We start from the raw sequence: 23576 nt of genomic DNA on the forward strand, positions 1-23576 counted from the left end.
AAAGAGCATCAGAAGATCACAGATATTTACGAACATTTTAAATCCAAATTGCAATACGAAGGGCAATAGCAAAACGTAGTAGATATGTACGATATGGTGCGATTATTCATTACAAAGATAGATGTCTAGAAATAAAGTATGAGGGAAAAATAGTTCCATCATTTCCCTTGCTTACAATCTCTTTCGGATATTTCTGAATCAAATTTAAATAATTGTGCTCATCTAAATCTAAAAGCAGAATTTCAACAACGGAGATTCGGTGATTTTAAAAATATTGGAAATGATTTCTTACTTTCTGCGAATCCTTTGACCACAAACATAAGCAAGGTTAAGCTAGAAATGCAGCACGCAGTAGCTGATTTACAGAGTGATACATATTTACAAACGCGGTGCAAAGACATGTGCGGTTTAAATTTCTTTAAAGTTCTATCTACGGAAAAATATGCTGCCCTTAGGGTATTTGCCGCCAATTTAACGGATATGTTTGGTTCCACTTACAGTTGCAAACATTTTTTTTTGTCAATATTGAAAGTTACAAAAGCAAACAAAGATCGTAGCTGAAAGATGAAAGTTTATTCGCTATCTTGAGATTGGCTACTTATGACATAAACTTAGAATTCTGTGGCACCTTGAAAGTTACGGTACAGTAAATATGAAGTTTGTGATGGTCGCACGCCACTGATGTCTGAGCGGGGCCTCCACCCTACCCACAATCATGCAACGTCATGTGTACTGTTGATTGCATTGCCTGATGTCATCGTGAGTACAATTCTGCCGATGATTTGGTTTAAGCCTGTATCTCCTTATGCTGAATTTGCAGACCACAAGTTTCCAATCTCAAAATGATCAGTAGAGCATCCCCTATGTCTTGTTTAATTTTTGTATGCATTTACTAAAACATTATGTTTACATATTACATTATATTGAAGTAATAGTTTCGTAAATAAAGATGTATGTGGTAGTATTTTTAATTTGGTTTATTTTACGACGCTTTATCAACTGCTATAGTTGTCCAGCGTCTGAGTGAGTTGGCGATGATAATGCCAGCGAAATGAGTCGAAGTTCCGTGCCGAAAGGTACCCAGCATTTGCTTTTAATGGATTGAGTAAAAATCCGGGAAAATTTCAACCAGATAACATGTCCCAACTAGGATTTGAACCCAGGTCCGTTCATTTCACGGTCAGACATGCTAATCGTTACTCTGCAGCAGTGAACATGAAATAGCATGAACACTAAATTAGGATTTCTTTCGTTAAACTACACAGATTTAGTCCAATAAAATTTTATCTAAATTGGAACAGCTGTAGTGATATTTTATGGAAGAAGCAATTCAGAGAGGGAGAGAGAGATTGTGTATTATGTACTACAATATAATTTTACATTTATAGAGAACTTTAGTTTGATACATTATTGAAAATAATTAAACTTTTAATGACATTTTTCTGCACAATTACAAACTTCGGAAGCTAATTATAAATAGAGTACAGATTATTGGCCTTACTTTTCTTGTAAATTCCATACTATAGCCTGTATAATTTATGATGATTGAGCACTCTGTAGTGGCCTATTATTTTCTTTAGTGAGTGGAGTTGTTCTCTCTTGCGTAATCTAATAACTGGTAAATATTACAGAGCTAAGTCACTTCCATATTAGAAAAAAACAAAACCATGGTGGAAGCAAATGCACAATGGAAATTACTGTGTGCAGAAACAACAAGCTACGCTTCCTATCAATGTTTATTCTAGCATCTTAGACTTTACCATAACCGTACAATTTCATGGCTAGAAATCAACCCTCAATAAGAGTCTATTTTCTACGAAGTAAGAAAATTATCATCATGCTTCAATGATATAAGGTTTTATTGAGGAGCAGAAATCTGTTCTGATCACTACCTGTTGAAAGCAAAGATAAGTTTGAAATCAAGATAGTGCAAAAAAGAAATCTTTTGAACGTAAGTGCAAAGTAAGAGTATGAAAATATAATTTACTTGAAGATGGATCAATAAAAACATTATACCAAGAAAGTCTAAAAATACTTACATTTTAAAGCGGTAAGTAATGAAATAGAAATAGCGTGGAAAGATTTCAGAAGAACAATAGAAAAGTGGGCACAAGAAGCAATTGGAACACGAAATGAATGTAAGAAGAAAGAACTCTTCGTATGGAATTAAAGTATTAAATTAGCTACGAGGAAAATCAAACATTATACTAGTGACGGTTAACCACAAAGACAGTATACAGTATACAGTATGCAGATTATACAGTATATAAAGAGCAAGCGAATGAAACTAACAGAATTAATAGACAAACACATCAACAAAATTGGGCCAGACACATGAAATATAGAATCTCAAATAGGCCTACACGGAAAATTAAGGGGTTAGGTACAGCTTACAGCAGTAAAATTTTTGAAAATATTCAATACTTTTTTCATCCATTACTGTATCTTGTACAGGGACATCATTTTATTTTTACTAACATTTCTAATATTAACCTGGCTATACTTTTGGATCAACGATTAAGAACCGGAAACACCGTTTGCTACCACCTTCCACGACTGGAGTTCAACGACACTGGCGTAATATACAAACAAGTCACTTTACTAGGTATAGGAGGGAAGAAAAGTAGTTCATCCATTCACGTAAACTAGGAAATACCGCGATTTTGAGTTTGATAATTTTCATTAGGTTTTTGTTTCATCAAAAAACAGTACAGTATTGACAATGAGTGTTTTTACTCACGAACCTAGCTTTCCATGCGGACTTATTCATTATGCAGTGTATATTATACTGTCTACAACACATTAGTGTACACTATAGAGAATGAAGTTAAATTGAAAAATAATCATAATATGGATATTTAAACACATTTTTTAAAATGGTAGAAGTTCATTTCGATACAGGCTTCAGTTCTAATGTGCATATTATCGCACTATAGACTATTGTACGTAATTCCAATTACCAGGTTCGTACTTCGTATCAGTAACTCATGTTGAAATAATTCTGTACCTACTCTATAAAAGAGACCATATGTCTTGCATTCACTTCTGCGCGATCCGAAAAGATAAAATTACTCAGACATGCTATCTACTGTCCGTCCAAGTGGTTACGTCACAGCGTCGTAGAAAGGGAGGAAATCACGTGACAGTTAAATACTTAACGAGGTCCTTTCATTTAAGTTATTTTAAAAAATTGTATGGGTGAATATTATGTAGACGTCCAATTCCTAACAGAAATTAATGTTCCCAGAAAAGAGCTAAGACCGCCCAGCCACTAGCATTTACAGAGAGGCGAATAGAAGCAGGTGGGGGAAACCGGGATGCGACGTAGACAAATGGAAAATGATGCAATATTGAAAGCTCTTTCGTCACTGGAAAACGCGAACATAATTTTGGAACGTACTGTTTACTATAACCGTAAGGCTACTATGAATGTATATTTGCGGTCTTGGATCTGTGTGGAGGAGGGTTGGACTTCATTAGTAGAAGGGGTGGGAGTGAAGTACATTCAAAAACTCAGGTACAATAAAAATTGAAGTAAAAATAAAATGATGTCCCTGTACAATAATGGAAATTGGTATGTGTAAAACACTGTCCTTCTGCTATATGAAAAAATATTATGATCAATTTTTTTTTTTGAAATTAAAAATGGTGGCAGTTGACTGTGCAGTGATGAAGCGTTTCCCTCATAACTCATAAACTTATTAAATTTTTCATGTTCTCTCTCATTTATTTTATTGCTGAAACTCATGTTTACAATATAATGCTCTTTCAACTACATTTGTTAATAAATAACTTTTTGTGTTACAAGAAAATACTGACCATTTTTTTAAATTTATTTTTATCGGATAATTTATCAAAGATAGAGAAGTGATCTTGCATCATATTGTAGTTATGGCATGCATAAATACACACAAAAATTACATCACACAATGTTGAACAGTTTTTTAGTTATGTGGGAAACGCTTCATCACTGCACAGTGAATTGAATTTAAAAAAAATATGTATATTTTTTTATATCGTAAAAATATTTTTTCATAGAGCAGAAGGACAGTGTTTTACATACACTAATTTTCATTATTGTACAAGATACAGTAATGGAGGAAGAAATATTTGATATTTCCAAAATGTTACTGCTGTAAGCAGTACCTAACCCCTTAATATAGTTTACAAGGTCATAAATTATCTTAATAACAGAGAAAGATGTGTTCCAAATATTCAAGCAATAACAGAAAAACTGTGGTAAGAATATTTCAAGGAACAGTTGTCTGCGCCAGAAGCAAAGGGTGAAAATATAAATAATGAAATAAATGAAACTATTGATAGATTAGAATATAATGAACATATGATAGGTCTCAAAGAAAGTAAGAGTAAAAGATTTCCTGGTGTAGATAACTTGATTATACAGGGTCATTCATAAGTAACTGTACAAACTTCGTGGGTATAATGTAAAGGTAAAAATAAAAGTAAAATGTTATATAGCACTTTTTCTGAACTTACTACATTTCAGCGTTATGATGCATAACGTATTAAAATCAGTGCCAGCCTACAACCTTCAGGCGTGTCATGTTCTCCTACATAGCGACTGCAGTAGATGTTTATTTCTATACCCCACTACACAGTTCATTCCGACAGAAAGACTTTATTTACTAATATGTATGTATGGTTCGTTGTACTCTATGGCGCTGTTGTACAGCTCATGCATTTTGCCAAAACACTCGCGATGTGCAATACCGGAAACAACGTTTCTGTGTAGGGGTAGGAGTAGAATGGAAGGTCGGGCGTGTGTCTACCAAGCTCAAAGCAAAAACTAACCCATTCCCCTATAATTTGTAAGTAAATTCATCCATTCTCGTGCGCAGCTCTGTAGGAAGAGTGGGGGAGTGTCTTGACAAAATGCATGAGCTGTACTGTAGTGGCACCACGTCTATTACACTGCAGTACACTACATTGATTCTGTCGTTAGTTCAGTAGGTTTCAGTTGATGTGTACGATGGCTTACTCATACAATGAATACGCGGATATGCATATCTCTTACGGCAGCAGAAGGCAATTCTCGAGAAGGAAGAGAACTGTACACGTAATTGTTTTCAAACAGAAAAGTACCAAACCATCAGACTTTTGCAGCTGTGCACAGGCGTATGAGGGAGTATGACATTCGTGATGTGTCACGGCTAGATCGACCTCAACTGCATGGAGTGGGTGAGGAGAATATTCTGAAAATGATAGGTGAAGGTTCTACCGTAAGAACCCGATGCATTACTGCCACTGTACGGATTCCCCAATCAACTGTATGGCACTTAATTCGGAAACAGTAATTACACACATTTAACCTGCAGAAAGTACACGAGTTGGCACCTGCAGACTACCCTAGACGTCAGCATTTATGTCAGTGTTTACTCCAGCGCATGATGCTGATCCAATGTTCATTCGTCGTGTACTGTTTACTGATGAGGCCCTGTTTACCCATGGTGGTATCATAAAATCTTCATGAAGACATCCCACTCGCCATACGAACCACATTATGGTTTATGCACGATGGTGCCCCTGCACATTTCAGTCGCGAAGCGAGGGCGTATCTCAATGTTGCGTGTCCCGATAAGTGGATAGGTCGTGCATGACCAGTTATTTGGCCAGCCAGATCACCGGACCTTAACCCCTTGCTCTTCAACCTTTGAGGCCTCTCAAGGCGCTCGTTTACGATCCTGAAATTCCGAACGTAGTGAAACTACAATAGCGAATTAAAAATGGCCGTGAAACTGTGCGGAATAAGTTTAACGAGGTCTGCAACATTCCAAGAGCGGTACGATGACGAGCACGTCACTGTCTTCACCTTCATGGACGTCACTTTGAACATGTTTTGGAATAAATGTACTGTACGTTGTTTGTGTTGAAATTGTGATCCCTTCGTTTAGTTAAACTCTGGGAGGAATTAATTTTGTTTTGCTTGTGTTGCACTTGTGATTCCTAGTCTACTGTATAACTCTGAAATAAATCAATTTCAGAAGAAGTGCCATATAAAATTTACTCTTCTTTTTACCTCTATCTTACACACACAAAATTTGTACAGTGACTTATGAATCACCCTGTAGAGTTGTTTAAATATGCTCTGAAGAAGCTAAACACCGACATTAAGATATTTTCAATAAATGGTGTCATGCTAAAAAATATCTGAAGAATGGAAAAAAGCATTTCTTATTAAAATTTTTAAGAAAGGATAGGCTACATTAGATAAAAGTAAATACAAAGGAATAAGCTTAATGTGTAATGCATAATAAAATATAGCTTATGCCAAAAATAAAAAAAAACCGTTTGAGAAGAATATCTGCAAATATATTACAGCAGCAATCAGTATTTAGGAAAGGGTGATCAGCAATATACAATATTTTTACAATAACAAAAATTATAGAAGAAAGGGAATAATTCAGTCGTGAAACACATTGTATTTGTGGATTAGGGGTTGCTTGTGATATTGATTGGTCGAATTTTATAAGGATCATACGTGAGAAGTTCAGTATTAAGATACCCATACATGGAGTCAACCCTTCTAGGGATCTCTCCCATCTCAGGAAGCAAAATGCTTAAATTTTCGATGATCTTGAAATCATATCGTTGAAGGAGTAACTGATGACGATCAACGTAACCGTGTAATTGCTCATTACAATATAATCACTAGAGATAAGAATTGTATGTCATTACATTGCGCTTCATGCGCCTCTGACTTTCGGTACCAGTACGTGTGTAGGTACCAGTGTGTTTCGTTGAGCAGTGAACTTCAATTGTTCGGTTACATTACGACCGAATACTGCTATTCGTAACAGGCAACATTCAATGTCTTGTAAAGAAGAATAATAGCATGATGCCGAGGACGAAATATGTGAGTTAATTTCAAATGAGGAAATTTGTAATAATGACACAGATTTTGAGATAAATAATGCTTGTATAAAATATTTCTGCAGAAGTGGAACGAAGTTTCTCTGTTTTCTAGCAAAGGCAATCATTTTCCTTTGAAAATTTGAAAATGTGGTTTGTTATTCACTGCACCAATATATGAAATGAAAATTAATGTAAAACAAAAACGTAATACATTATCATATTAACATAGTGAAATTATAAGGCTGATATTTGTCAATGTTATATAAGGTGTATTTTCTACAGACGGAAAATAACATGTCAATAATATTGTGACGAAACTGAATAGTTGGAACACGAAATAGGAAAAAAAAGTAGCAAACAAGATTTAAAAAATACTGGATAAACATTATGAATATTTAGCTCTATGTAAAATTTGTGACTTAATTTTAAATGATGAAATTTTTTAAATAAAAATACAGATTTTGAGATAAATAATGCTTATGTAAAATATTTCAAATATGTCCTCATTGTTTCTGTAGAAGTGGAATGAAGTTTTTCTAGATGTAAGGCTGCGTTTTGTAGCAACAGACAATCACTCTCCTTTGAAAATTTGAAAATGTGGTTTGTTATTCACTGCAACAATATATGAAATGAAAAATGATGTAAAACAAAAACGTAATACACCATAATATTAACATAGTGAAATAAAAGGGCTGATACTTGTCAATGTTATATTAGGTGTATTTTCTACAGACAGAAAATAAAATGTCTTTAAAATAATACAATTTTTTCTTTAACAAATAAAATTATGTCTTTAAATTTTTCTTCAGCGGATAGTTGTGTTTTGAAGTCATAGGAGTGGCTTTCAACCACCCAAATGCTGAGGACTAACTTACCGTGATGATAAGCATGAGTACAAACGAACGAAAGACACTGCATTAACTCACCTCAAATCTGAGACATATTCAAAGTCAGAGGCGCACGAAGCGTACTGGTAGTATAACAGCATATATTTCTCAGGCCTAGTAATCACATCTTATTAGTTGAACAGTCTCTGAACTACTAACCATAGGAGAGAGGTCCAGCAAGCCACCGACGATGTATAATTCCTTAAGTTGGCAGAACATCCAATAACTTAAACTTGGTCGAAATCTTGAAGGAAAACAGGTATATGTCTAAGTCAGTGGTTCTCAAAGTAGGGTCCGCGAAGCTCCAGGGAGCCCTGAAGCTCATTCTGGATATCGCAATTATTATAGTCAGAGAAAATTTTCTTCTTTCAGAAGGGTTTTTGTTTTATTTTTTTATGTCAATAATGTTGGAAGCGCATACATTCGTCCGATTGTTGCTGACAGTTTTAGTGTGTTATGAAAATTAATAAGCAGTGTGAGACTACAAGTTGTCCATCACTGTGGAGTAATGGTCAGTACGTCTGGCTATGAAACGAGCGGGCCCGTGTTCAAATCCTGGTTGGGACAAATTACCTGGTTGCGCTAATTACCGGAATTTCCCCCCCCAACAAATTGAAGCAGAAATGCTGGGTAATTTACTGCAATGGACCCCGGACTCATTTCGCCATCATCATCATCATCATCATCATCATCTTCATCAGTCCACACCTGTTTACTTTATTGGGTTATTCTACGACGCTGTATCAACATCTAGGTTAATTAGCTTCTGAATGAAATGAAGGTGATAATGCCGGTGAAATGAGTCCGGGGCCCAGCACCGAAAGTTACCCAGCATTTGCTCGTATTGGGTTGAGGGAAAACCCAATATGAGCAAATTCTGGGTAACTTTCGGTGCTGGACCCCGGACTCATTTCAATAGCATTATCACCTTCATCTCATTCAGACGCTAAATAACCTAAGATGTTGATAAAGCGTCATAAAATAACCTACTAAAATAAAAAAATAAATCATCATCATCCATATCATAGCCCGGGTTAAGTACACGGTGCGGCGTGCTCACATACAAAAGCGCAGCCGTTCGGCTACCCAATCATTCACAAGAATTTGGATTAACAGCTACAATAAGCCTCAGGCTGCTATGTAAGTCTTAGGGTCCCTCCTCCGTACAAGAGAAAAAAGGAAAAGACTGCAAATTTAAACACTAACCACAAACAGTTTTTAAGTTCTGCCTATAATGATAGTTGGCATAATCAAACACAGAAATTGTTTTAGAATTTAGAATTTAGCCTATAACATCCCCTGAGGGCTAAGGCCTCTTGCACGTAGGCGGGATAGCTCTCATTCACTCTTTATGTGAGCTAGCCTGGAGAGTATTCGACCTTGTTCTCTTGTTCATCGTCTCTCGTGTTGGGTATGAAGCACTTTCACTAGTTTACAGTCTCTATTCACTGATTCTGTCGCGCATTTTGCATCATTTCACTATTCACATATTCATTCGCGTTGCTACTGGCACTTTAGAACACATTTCACTTTTCACCGATTGACGTTTACCAATTACTCATTGGATACTTTAAAGTAGAAAGGTGCAAAGTGCCAAAATCATAGAAAACGAAATTATTACGCAGATAAGTGCAATGTGCCTAGGAGGATGATGTATGAAAGAGGCTACATCCAGTTGTGTTTCATAAGCGAGATATTTAGATGTCACGTTGCCAGGACCATGCAGTTTAGGACGGTAAGCGCCCTCTTGAGCTGCATCATAGAAGAACAGAGTGTGCAGAAAATATTATGAAGACTGACACCAGTCTTTCACAGTTGCCTGATAGTAATGCTTGTTCCCTTGCAATAGATCTTCGACAGGTCATGTTTGTGCCCACACTTACACACAGCGAAATATTTTACAGGCGTCAGCTTTTGCGTTATAACTTTGGAGTTTGTGTATGTGATACAATGCAGTCTTATATGTGTATGGGGGATGAAAGCATCGAGAGTGGAGGTGCCAATGAGATTGTCTCGTGTCTGCTAAAACTGAGCAACATGGACATAACAAACAAGAAGTATCTGATAATCTGTAGCGACAACTGTGCAGCTCAAAACAAAACCATGTAATGGCTTTCATGTGTCTCTTTATAGTTGCCACTGGTTTATTTGAGCATATAAAACAACGTTTCCTTCTCAGTGGCCACAGTTTCTTACTATGCCATCCTGATTTCACTTTGATTGAAAGTGACAAAAGCCTTCATTCCTAGTGGCCTGTTTGAAATCGTACAAAACTTTCAAGTTGTAAAACCATTTCAAACATTTTCAGTGCTAGAGTCAGATTTCCTTAATATCCAAGATGTTGCTGATCAACTAATTACCATCAAGAACTTCGATATTTCTAAGGCATGTTGCATTCAGTATGATGTTAGTAAAGCGGGCAGTGTTTCTGTGAAATAGTCCTATGATAATGAAGCAGGGCATACCATTAAAATGCTTAAAAAGAAAAAAAAAAGGTGAAAGATGTGCAGTCAGCGTTCTTTCAAGTTTAAGTACAAGGGAAATTATTGAAGAAAAGAAGAGGGATCTACTAGCAATGATTCCCTATCTTCCAAATGAGGAGCATAAGCAGTTCTACAGGCAGACCTGTGAGTAAAAATTGCTCCAGAATAGGAAAAAATAGGTATTGGACTTTGCACCATTCTACTGCAACTGTACCCATTACTTAACCCTTTTCAAAATTTGTGTTATATAATTTAATATGGAGAAATAATGTCTCTACATACCACTATTATTAATGAGTAAACACTGTACTATTGTTGTTTTCTATCAGTAAAAAAAACATGACAAAAATAGCTACATTCTCATAGCTACATTTGTTTATCTTATCTCCAATGTTTCATTTTGGCACTTTGCACCCTTCTACTTTAAAGTATCCATTTCTAACTGCTTTTAGGTGTATTCAAGTTTCCTTAATCAACATAGACACTAACAATCTCAACGGAAAAGATTCAGATCAGTTTGCTGAGTTATCGTGTGACACTAGTTGAATGAACGTTTACAGTGAATATAAGCTTTTTATTTTTGGCTGAAAGTTCATATGAAACAGAAATCTTAGAGATAGTCTTGATACATTTCATACCATTACCCGTGACTTACTGTATTTGTGCGAGCATGAATTTTCTGCTCTTTCCTGTATCAACACTGCGAAAAGAGGCCGCGTAAATGCGGCAGTAGATTTGAGATTAAAGATAATAAAACACTGATACTAGATGCAAAAGCATAAAAAAAAAGGTTTCATCATTCTCAATGAATTGGGAAACTTGTATAAATATACGACTGCTTAATTTATTTTTCAGTATCTATAAGAATATCAGGGGCTATAGAGTGAACCCAACAGTAACAAATATGAATGACACTCGGAAGGAAATTAAACGCAGAGTAAATATGGAAAAATACCTGCTATAAATAGGTTGAGAAGATTTTGTCATCTAGTCTGCTGTCAAAAAATTTGAAAGTTATAATTTGAAAAACAGTTGTATTATCGGTTGTTCTGTATGGTCGTGAAACTTGGACTCTCACTTTAAGAGAGGAACAGAGATTAAGACTCTTTGAGAATAAGGTGCTTAAGAAAATATTTAGGGCTAAGAGGGATGAAGTTACAGAAGAATGGAGAAAGTTACGCAACCCAGAACTGCACGCAGTGTATTCTTCACCTGTCGTAAATGGGAATATTAAATCCAGACGTTTTAGATGGGCAGGGCATGCAGCACGTATAGGCGAATCCAGAAATGAATATAGAGTGTTAGTTAGGAGGCCGGAGGAAAAAAGACATTTGGGGAGGCCGAAACGTAGATTGGAGGATAATATTAAAATGGATTTGAGGGAGGTGAGATATGATGATAGAGACTGGATTAATCTTGCACAGGATAGGGACCGACGGCGGGCTTATGTGAGGGAGGCAGTGAACCTACAGGTTCCTTAAAAACCATTTGTAATTAAGTAAGTATATAAAGAATCTATTGAAAATAGAGTACCGGTTTTGTTTTTCTTCACTATTTTTCAAAATCGACTTCTGTGTAACATATTAACGAAGGCCATTTGCTTTTTGTTAAAGAGAAGTATATTATTATTTATTTTTGTAACTTTGTTTAATTCAAATATAAGCCGTACAATTGTTGTTGATTCAATTTTGGACAATGCAACAGAAGTAGACCTATCACTACTATTCACTTAATATTAATCCCGAAATCTCAACCAGTTGAAGCTGAATTGCTGGATAACTTCCAGCGTTGTACACTGGCTCGCAAAACTTTTGTCCTGTGAAATAATGTGGAAGTGAACTTTGTGAGACATTATGTTGGCAATATGTCTACACACCCCACTCCAAACGGTTAGCACGTCTGGCCGCGAAACCAGGTTGCCCGGGTTCGGTACCCGGTCGGGACAAGTTACCTGGTTGAGGTTTTTTCCGGGGTTTTCCCTCAACCCAATATGAGCAAATACTGGGTAACTTTCGGTGATGGACCCCGGACTCATTTCACCTGCATTATCACCTTCATCTCATTCAGACCCTAAATAAACCTAAGCTGTTGATAAAGCGCCGTAAAATAACCTAGTAAAAAAACCCACTCCACATGTCGTCCTGGGAAGGGAGGTACTTGAACTCTGAGTTGAAGGTATATACCTAGCTAATCGAACCAAAGACAACCTTTTAAAGCAATAACGATATATGTATCCGACAGAAATAAAACATTGACTCTATTTTGCACCGAAATGTTTAAAACATATTGTTTATTTCTCTTCAGTAATGTATAATATTCCAGGAAAATTTTTCGTCTTCCGTGCACTTATAAATATCATGTTGGATCATAAACATAGAATAGATCACATCGCGTTTTGACAAGAATATTATGGATATCCTTGCGAAAATGTAATATTTTTAGATTAAAAGATTTTCTCAAACACAAGTCATGGGCCTATTCAGGTATTTCGTCCTATTGGGTCCACAAGGTTCCAGCCAGAATATGTAACATCAACACAACGCAGTGGACGTATTTCCGTCGCCGTTTGGGGATGGATTTCCAGGCTATGAGGTGGAACTCTGTGTAAAATTGAAGAGAATTTGACTTCCCAGCAATATATCCACATACTGAAAAATTCTGTATGCTACCTAGCATGCGCATGTTGCAACCTGATATAATTATATTTTTTTTCAACAGGACAACTCTTCCATCTACACATCTTCTTGTATCAGATATGGTTCGAATATCATGTTTGGTGTTGGAAGTACAGACATTTGCTATTTCTATATGCTTTGCTTATTTTTAGTTCGTTATCCACATTTTCGTTCCATTACTGTATGAGAGTAATATGCAAACCTTCTTTTTATGTGTGCAAAATATAAATTAAACTGCTTTATCCTACGGGATATAATTGACAATCAAGTTTTAAATTATATATATACACATAAAAATTTGTCGTAATAAAATTATTTACCCAATTTTTTAGAATATTAATCTGTTGATTGTTAGTGACACCTTTAATCAATATAATTTTATTAACGTAGTGTTATTACCATGACAACAACCAATAAAAAAAAAGCCACAGGCGCATTATAATGCAAAGAACAGTGGCGTGAGGAGGAGCTACAAAATACCGTGTTAATTAAATTTACCTGTATCACTAGACCAGTGAGTAAACATATTCTCTTAAGTTTACTAAGTAGCTTGGTTCAACCTTTCTGTTGTGAGGGGGGGGGTGGTGTGTTACCTGCGGGGAGATACCTGCCGCCTACGCTACTATCCTAGAGTGAGTACAAGTACCAACTTAAGAACGAGAAAAACTGTACAGTATATCGGACAAAAGTTTTGCGAACCAGTGTACCTCGGACTCATTTCGCCATCATTAATTCACATATCGTATTCCATACAATAGCCCAGGTTAAGTTCACGGTGCGGCGTGCTGTACTTGTACAAGAGCGCGGCCGTTCTACTACACAATCATTCACGGAATAGGAGTGGTAATCAGAGTAAGCATCAGGTTGCAGTGCAAGCCTTCGTGTCCCTCCTCCGTACAAGATAAAAACAATCCCAAAATCTAATCTACCATTACCCCTGCCAGGTTAAATAAATCATCATTATTATTATTATTATTATTATTACTATTATTATTATTATTATTATTATTATTATTATTATTATTCCACTGACGACTTTGAAGGTTTCGCAAAAATAATGATCTATGGCGCGACCTCAGGTGGCAGATAGAGGAGAGGGCCTCCAGAAAAGGAGGGTAGCTGCGAATATATTGAATAAGTTGACAGCAGATAAGGGGTGGTCCTCCAACTTCGGGGTTGAGCGACGGGCTAACGACCCATCACCTTAAAGAACAGCTTGTTACGAATTCACACAAGACCTTTGGGGAGGCAGAGAAGGAGGTGGGAGAATAATATTAAAATGGATTTGAGAGAGGTGGGATATGACTTTAGACACTGTATTAATCTTGCTCAGGATAGAGGCCGACGGAGGGCCTATGTGAGGGCGACAATGAACCTCCGGGTTCCTTAAAAGCCGTAAGTAAGTAAGTAAGCAAGTATGTATGGAAAGGGGGACCGCAGTGCTAATAAGACTGAGAACCATCGGTCTAAGTAAAATGGCAAGGAGCTTTCTATATGATCCCCAGCTTTAATTTCCTCATGAAAAAGTTCGAACATGTCGTATTTATATCCGGAAAATCTATAGCACTCGACCCAAATCTCGTCCTCTCTTCGATTAGTAGGCCTACTGTAGGGAAGATATTAATAGTCTCTATTCCATTTACAGTATGTGCCCGTTCCATTAATCTTCGAAACGCAATTTTATTTTTGTGTAAAATATATTACTTCCTTTGCTCTTGATATTAAGTCATTTCACAGTTTGAACATGTATTAACTACGACAATGACTCTCAAACTAATTAGCACTGTGAACCTATTCAAAGCCGTCAATGGAATGTTGGGTAAATTAGATTCTGGAATTAATATTAAATGAATATGAGTAGTGATAAGCCTACTCCTTTTATATTTTCCAAAATTGAATTAACATTATCTGTATATTTGAATTAAACAAAACGTAAATAATAACGTACTGTCCTGGGGAAAATTAGATGGCTTTCATTAATGTGGCAGTATAGTTTATACTGAAAAATATTGAAGCACAAAACAATGCCGGTATTCTACTTGAATAATTTACCTCTCTAGGCCCTAAAATTATTATAGGTACTGGAAAGAATTGAGTTCTCCTATATTTTTACAAGTTTCACTAATTCAGTGAAAATGATGGAACCTTTTTTTTCATTGAAATGTCATTCTATTTAGTATCAATGTTAATTACACTGGTCTGCATTTTGAAACGTTTTTATGTCTTTTGCACCTGATATGCTATCCTTAAGAGGTTAGGTACAGCTTACATCAGTAAAATTTTGGAAATATTAAACATTTTTTTCCTCTATTGTATTTTGCACAATAATCAAAATTGGTATCTGTAAAACACTGTCCTTTTGCTATATGAAAATATATATTTACGATTTAAAAATAATTATTTAATTTTTTCTCGTAATTCATATCACTGTGCAATGATGAAGCATTTCCCACATAACTCAAAAACTATCCATATGAAATTTTTTGTGTGCATTTATGCATGTTATATCCACAATATGATGCAATATCACTTCTCTACCTTTGATAGATTGTCTGATAAAAAATAAATTCTTTTAAAAAATGGTCAAGTATCAGTACTTTCTTCTAACACAAAATTATATATATATATATATATATATATATATATTAAGGAATGTAGTTGAAAGAGCATGATATTGTAAACATGAATTTCAGTAATAAAATAAAAGAGAGATAACATGAAGTAGTTAACAAGTTTATGAATTATGAAGGGAAACGCTTCATCACTGCACAGTGAACTGCCACCATTTTGAATTTGTAAAAAAAATATAAACAATTATTCTGTAAATCGTAAAAATATTTTTTTCACATAGCAGAAGGAGAGTGTTTTACACATACTAATTTTCACTATAGTACAAAATACAGTAATTGAGGAAAAAATGTTGAATATTTCCAAAAATTTTACCGCTGTAAGCTGTACCTACCGACTTAAAATATTGTTTCTCATGAATTCGAAAATAAAGTTCAATTTCTTCCAACATGTCAACTTTTCATTCAAATCATAAAAATGTGAATAAATGCTGATAAATTACAGATGCCTCAAACTAGGAAGCTGCCTGGAGAGGGGAAGTAGTAGAGCTGACGGAGGGGGCCCACCTAGGCTCCGATACCCAGGTACAGTCATATTATATGAAAAGTTGACCTCTTGACAATGTATTCAAGATGTACCCTCCCTATGCATCCTTCTCAACTGTCATTAGAACTGAGCTGTACCGTTCTGGTCCACAGTGCACAGCAGTAGGCGGACAGTGGTAGGGGAGGTGTGCTCTATGCGCCTGCGCGAACGAGACAGCTTGCTAGTTTGAGGCATCTGTACTTACTATTATAGAAATTAAGTTGTTTTGTGAAACGTCAAGAAAATTATTTTCAACGAGCACTTTGTGAGAAAAAACTGGACTATAATCTCATTCATAATTTTACTTCAATATTCAATTTCAAATTTCCTCCTTTTTGACCTCGATTTTTGTTCAGAACAGTCCATTTTCGACATTCAGCAATGAGCCACTGTACATTCCTTGATACTTCATTTCCATTTTTTCATATTATGGTGAAATTTTTCACTTTGTTTCTCATTAAGATCTTCTAAATTATCAGTAAGAGAGTTTAGATATGAATAAAGTAAATGTACTTTGACACTCATGTTGCAACTAATCTGTTTGAAAAATTTGTAACATCAGTTTCACTTTATTAACATAATTTGATTATTTTTTTTTTTGTTTCCAAGGAAATTAAGAACAATGTTTCTGAACGTATTCTAGGCATCCTTCGCATTTCTACTCATAGTATTCTCGAACCGTCTGTCCATCATCATTTTAGAATATATGGGCCAATGACTATACCAGCTTTAATTTATTTTCCATAGGTTAAAGAAGAAAATTTAACACAAAGGCAATTAACCATTCAGTGTCTTTATCTAGGGCTTTCACAATTTCTTTCATTAAACATAATTTCACACATTTCGACATTTCTACTCTTGCGAGAAAATGAGAACTGCTGACACATTTCACTATTACAAGAAAATGAACAACACAAGACAAGTTTAAAACCAAAGGGAGGTTATTTGTGAAAAGTTTGAAATTGAGGGAAAGAAGACAGACGAGCACTGGAAAGTTTTCTTTTCTCAATCGTACTATCAGGGACTGGAATGCTTTACCTGCAGACTTACTAAAGGCTTTACCAATAACCAAAAATATATTTAAAATAGGCTTAAGGACTTTACTAATAGACGACAGTATGTTATACATACTATTTAAAGGGTGCAATTGATATTTTGTTATTTGAAGTGTTGTATCAGTGAAGAACTGTGTTGTGTCAGTGAAGTGTGAAGTGTGTTGTGGCAGTGAAGTGTGTTGTGTAAGTGAAGTGTCTTCCTGTCAGCGAAGTTTTTATAGTTAATATTGGCAGTGCAAAGTATTTGAATAGTGATTTTTTTTTGAATTGCTAGTGAAATCAGGAAAGAATCAGTGAAATGTGTCGTAGTTCCAGGGCAGTGAGTGAGTTGTCAGCGAAATGAGTCTAGTGCTGAAAGTTACTTGTGCAGGTATGAACATATCATACTCGTGGGTTTTAGTTCGAACGTAGGGTTAAGATACAAATTAGATTTACTTTAAATGTTATTTTAAGTTATCGTACTTAATTTAATTTAGGCTCGTCTCTGTTATTGTTATTATTATTATTATTGTTATTATTATTATTATTATTATTATTATTATTATTATTATTATTATTATTATTATTATTATTATTATTATTATTAATTGTAATTAGTTACCTCTGCCAACGGGTATATACCCATTTGCAGTGTAAATGCATACATACATACATAAATACATACATACATACATACATACATACATACACACATACATACATACATAAAATTCGTAGTCTCACAGCCTGTATCTCACTCCCATAAATCTGTATACCTGACAATGCTTTGATTGAATAGCAAGCTCTTAAAGGAATAAATATTTCCTTCCATAAATTTTTATGACCTGACAACACTTGGATTTGAACTTACATTTGAGCCGTTCAGAGCAGAAGTGGTGTAACTCAAAAATGGGTAATGAGGGTTAAAGTAAGCATTCGGTAAAATACAGTGCAAAGTACCAATAAATATTCAATTTTTATTTAAACTATTAGTAGTCACTGGATAGCAAGAAGGACATATTAATTGCTACTTTGCGCTGTGCTTTAGAGAATTTTTACTTTAAACCTCATTATTCAATTTTGAGTTACACCACTTTTGCTCAGAACGGCTCATTTACAGATGATGTTGGATGGAGTCATAGGAATCCTGAAGAATAAATAGCGGATGCTTCATTCGCAGTTCATTTTGAGGTACTAAAACGACGGAAATAGTAAGACTGGGCTTTACTCAATACAGAATTAAGAATAATCTTTCATATGTTAAGTAATAAAGTTGAAATTATAAGCTGTCGTGTGTTTAAAACATATTTTTTAACAAAATATGTCAGGCACGGAAAAATAATTATTTACTATTTTATGAAAATTATTGGAAAAATAACATTTTGAAATTTGAAAAATTCTGACATGATGGACGAAAACGGTTTTTATTTTTGCAACCAGCATGAAATTATTATTCAGAAACACCATTTTTTAGAACAAAATCTATGCTGACCAGTGTTATCTTTAATCTAAAGTCTGCCACTTCTTTTAACACTTTTGACACAGGAAAGAGCAGAAAATATCTGCTCACACAATTAAGTCTTGAAAAATGGCAACAAATGTGTCAAAACTCTTTCTGAGATTTCTATGTTCCGCATAAACTTTCAGCCAAAAGTAAAAAAGCTGACATTCACTGTAAACTTCTTTTCCAAGCGTTGTTACACGATAACTCAACAATCTAAACTTCATCATTTCCGGTGAGATTGCTAGTGCCCATGCTGATGAGGGGGATTTGAAGTCACATATCTGGAAAATAATCTCTATGTTCATCCTCATCCGTATTATGATGATGATTACGTCAACTATCCATTACAGATAAAAGTTATAAAATGTTTGTGGTTATTTCGTTTAAACTTGCAGTTTTACACTTGTTTATTAACTTTAATACACGAAGGCTGTCAACAACAATCGGACGGCAGTATATGTTTCCGATGTTATTGACACACAAAAATAAAAACCAGGTCACATTGCAATCAACTTTCAATAACCTTAAGAAGTGGGCAGATAGCAACTCCCTAAAAATAAATAAAGAAAAAACGAAAGTTATGAAATTTCGAAGAGGTGGAAGATTATTCGCAAATAACAACTTCTCCAGTGACAACACTTTCTTAGAAATGGTCTCTTCTTTTAAATACCTGGTAATCACATTGCAGACTACAGGATCAACCTTCGCCTTACACATCAAGGAAAAGGCAGCATCAGCAGCAACCAGAACTATGTATGAAATTAAAAAAAAAAAACCTACAGCCTCTCAACAGATACTGCAATGGCACTGTTCCAACTCAAAGTGGCCCCAGTAGTGACATATGGCATACAATTGATCTGGCATAGACTTTCAGAATCTAACCTTAGAAGATTAGAAAATATTAAAGCCAGGTACCTCAAGCGTGTCCTCCAGATTTCAAAATTTTCGGAAAACAGATTAACGTACATAATCGACAATGAATCATTCTTTCTGGATGACATACAACTGACCTTCAGAGTACCAGACACCACCGCCTCTCAAGCAGTCCTGCAAGAAAGGCGACAGGAAGCACGTGAGATCCCCAGAGAACTCTTCGAAACAGAAGCCATGAAAACTGGCATATGGAAAGGGCCCAAATTCAAACTGCGACACGTCTACATCCGTCTCACTGTTCACGGATTCCATGGAAAAATCTGCTCAACCAAGGGATACCACGCACCAAACGATGACTGCAGATGCCTTTTCTGTGAAGACAAAATGCACACTACCACCTGACAAACTGTGCAAAAAGAACAAAACCAATCCGTTGTTTTGCAAAAGACTGGTGAATCACTATTTGTATCCCCATATACTCTTTTTTCTTTTCTCTGTACACGTTGTGTTTGCGGACACCAGATTGAGTTTCGGGGACGACCCCCACCACTTCGATAACGACTGAACTACGAAATATAATTGTAAAACAGACGAGAAAATAGGTTACCTAATTTCAGATATATTCTTAACATCTTGCGCTTCCTGTGTTAAAAACTTCGGAGTTTACTTCCATACCAATTTCAACTGGAATATCCAAGTAACTTATATTATCAAAAAAAGTACATTCCATACTACATTCCTTAAACAGCATTCGAAAATTGCTCCCGCTATCACCAAAAAAGAAATACCAGTTGAAATATTAGTAATGCCCCAATTTGATTATTGTGGTTTTCTACTGACTGACCACAATGTCAACCAGTAGCAAAGATTCCAACGTGTTCATAATTCTTGTGTTCGCTTCGTCTGCGATGTCCGTCGCGCTGACCACATTACCCCATCTTTCCAAACTCTAAATTGGCTACGGCTTAACGAACGTAGAAATTTTCATTCCCTTGTTCTCTTTTTCCAAGTCCTTCACACCTCTATACTTATCTACCTTGCCTCCCGTTTCAGTTACCTGTCATCATATCATAATCTCTTCACACGCAAGCAAAATAGGCGCATACTAGCCATATCAACACATAAAACATCGTCATATTCATCATCATACACAATCTCGCTATCGCGCTTGTGGAATACCCTACCCAGTGACATCAGAGACTGTCTAAATTTAGCAGTGTTCAAAAAGGATTTTCTTACTGCGTAGAGTAGATTTAATTTTTAATTGATTAATAAAAAACGTTCTTTCTCCTTAACTTCTACAACAAACTGTCTAGTCATTATTAATCAGTTAATATTTTAATACTTTGATTTTTATTGTATTTGTAAATTTATTATTAATTATAATTGTAATTGTATTCTTAATACTGTAGTTGTAATCCCCTGGTAGAGGGGAAAAGAAGGGCTGATGGCCTTATCTCTACCAGGATAAATAAATATACATAAGTAAATAAATAAATAAACAAACAAATACATAAGTAAATAAATAAATAAATAAATAAATAAATAAATAAAGTATGTCTGTATCGACGTTTCTATTCTGGGAGTCAATAACAAGTCCGGAAGGCAAATTACTTGGAATTAGAACGGGCAATATCGTACTTCCAAAGATGAAAATATAATAATATGTATAATTAATCTATGAATATATAGGCCTATATTCTGCAGAATGCATAGCGAAGAATGGCATATTCTTGTTTCAAAACGCAATTTCATAAAGACTGCTGCCGCCACTGAAGGACATAACCTCATATTTACAGCAATTATATGTGTTTACAATGATTTGCTTTGATTTAATAGTTGCCGGTGATTAACAACTAACTAGCATTGAGACTAGCTAGTGACTAGGTATAAATACCTGGCATGCCACAGGCTAATTAAAGAGAACCTCCCTATGCACACCCTTACTCACCCCACCCTCCCGATGCAGCACAGCCAACTAGAACACGGGGTTGTCAATACCACGTTCACAGGTTCCAAACCCAAATCTATACACTTGGCTGTTGGTATTTTGTTTAAATATGGAGCCCATTACCACCCTCGCATCCCTTGACCAATCGCCAATCCGTCCAATTTACTCCATATACTGTAACTGGACGCAAAATCACAGATCAATCCACATTTCCTATCCGATATAGGCAGCCGTGGCTAGTTATAACTACAGACGTTGTTCGGCAGCAAATAATATTGGGATTTAAGAATGAAAGTCGTATCTTAACCTGTTGCAATTATTTTCAAATCTTTCACAAGAGCACAGTATCACAAAGAAACAGTTGGTACCATATTACATTGTAATGAGGTATGGCTAAACGACAAAATGATAATGTGATAATACATATAATCAATCTATGGATATTTAGGTCTATATTCTGCAGAATGCATAGCGAAGAATGGCATATTCATGATTTTCCAGATATCATTTGTAGCATTGCTAAATAACAGTATTAAAATTAATATTTGCATTAAATGTTCAAACTTAAAAACTATTTACGTGAAAATTGAAAGATATAGGCACTGCATTTATAAAAATTTAAAATATCATTAAGATTGTTCTCACCATCTTTTACATGGGCGTGCCTGGTCTCTTCTGCCTCTAGAGCGGTAATCCAAAATTACTCTTGGCAGGCGGGCTTGATTAATTCTTTTCATATGTTAGATCTATTTTAATTTTATTCCCTAATTCCTTATTCTAGGAATAATATCTTCTACTTGTAGTTCTTTTCGTATATCTACATTTCGTCTATGATCAATAACCTGACATCTTGCCATTGCTCACAAGAAACGCATTTTGGCTGTTTCCAATCCTTTTATTTGTTAAATGACCAGAATTCAAATCCGTACAAGAGAGCTGGTATTGCCATTACAGTGTACAACTTCAGTATACTGCACTTTCTGGCTTTACCGAATAGAGTTATATTTAAAGTGCCACATATTTGCTGGAATCTTTGCAGTTCCTCATTAATGCCCTGTTGTTTTGCGCATCCCTCACTGCAGCCCAAGTAGTTAAAACTAATAACCTGTTCTACTATTATATTATTTATCACTATTAAACATCTTATGAAATATTTTCCTACATAAGTTATTACCAGGCTTGGAGGTTTTGCCTCGTGGATATAAGATTAATAGTACATTTACTATAGCATACTACATATTAGCATTGCATGAACACACTGTCATATAAACAAAGGTGTGTATCCACTCGTGGACCGTCCGCTGTGTACACGAACAATTCTAGGAGGCTACAACTACATACTTAGTACTTACGCAGACTATAAGTCGTTCCTAAAATAGATAGTCAAGACTAAGTTGCACATCCTTGTAAGGATACATATCTTGAAGTAATATTAAATTTCTACATACGTTACTTACATGACTAGATATCTATTGAATAACATATCAATAATTTAAATAAATCATGTATATAACTTATCTATGTAGTCGACTTTCTGAAAAGCCGATGTACACACATTTTCGAAATGGATTGCGAATGGAATTCGATGTTTTTCTCTGTCCCTATAATCTATAATTGATTTTACTATGAAAACACTGGTGTTTGTGTAGTTATAGAACTTCAAACGTTGAACATTTGAAAATGTCTTACAGCCGGGCTTTTTCTTTCGATTTTCTTGAATCTTAACCACCCCTTTGGAGAAGTCAAATTTGCCGTCCGGTTTTGTTTGTGACGTGCAAGTCATGTCTGCGGCATCCTTATTTTCTATTAATAGAATATTTTTGTTACATATGGAGAGTCCACTGCAAGAATGATGGACGTCATTTGGAATACATTTTGCAGGAGAAGCAACTGAAATTAGCGCTCAAAGCTTAACTGTGATTTTCCGATCATTACTGGACGATGACTATCAGTGTTAATGCCATATAACTTTGTATGTACATTCTATATGTCTTAAGCTATGCATTGACAGTCTTGGTTCATTTTCGACAAGAAAGTGACATCCATCATTCTTGCAGTGGACTCTTCATATCTTAGTATTACAATGAAGCTATATATTTGCGTTTTCGTCCTCTTGTAACTGAACGAGAAACTTTGCACTGAA

Source organism: Periplaneta americana, chromosome 10 (genome assembly GCF_040183065.1).
Source record: "Periplaneta americana isolate PAMFEO1 chromosome 10, P.americana_PAMFEO1_priV1, whole genome shotgun sequence".
NCBI lineage: Eukaryota > Metazoa > Arthropoda > Insecta > Blattodea > Blattidae > Periplaneta > Periplaneta americana.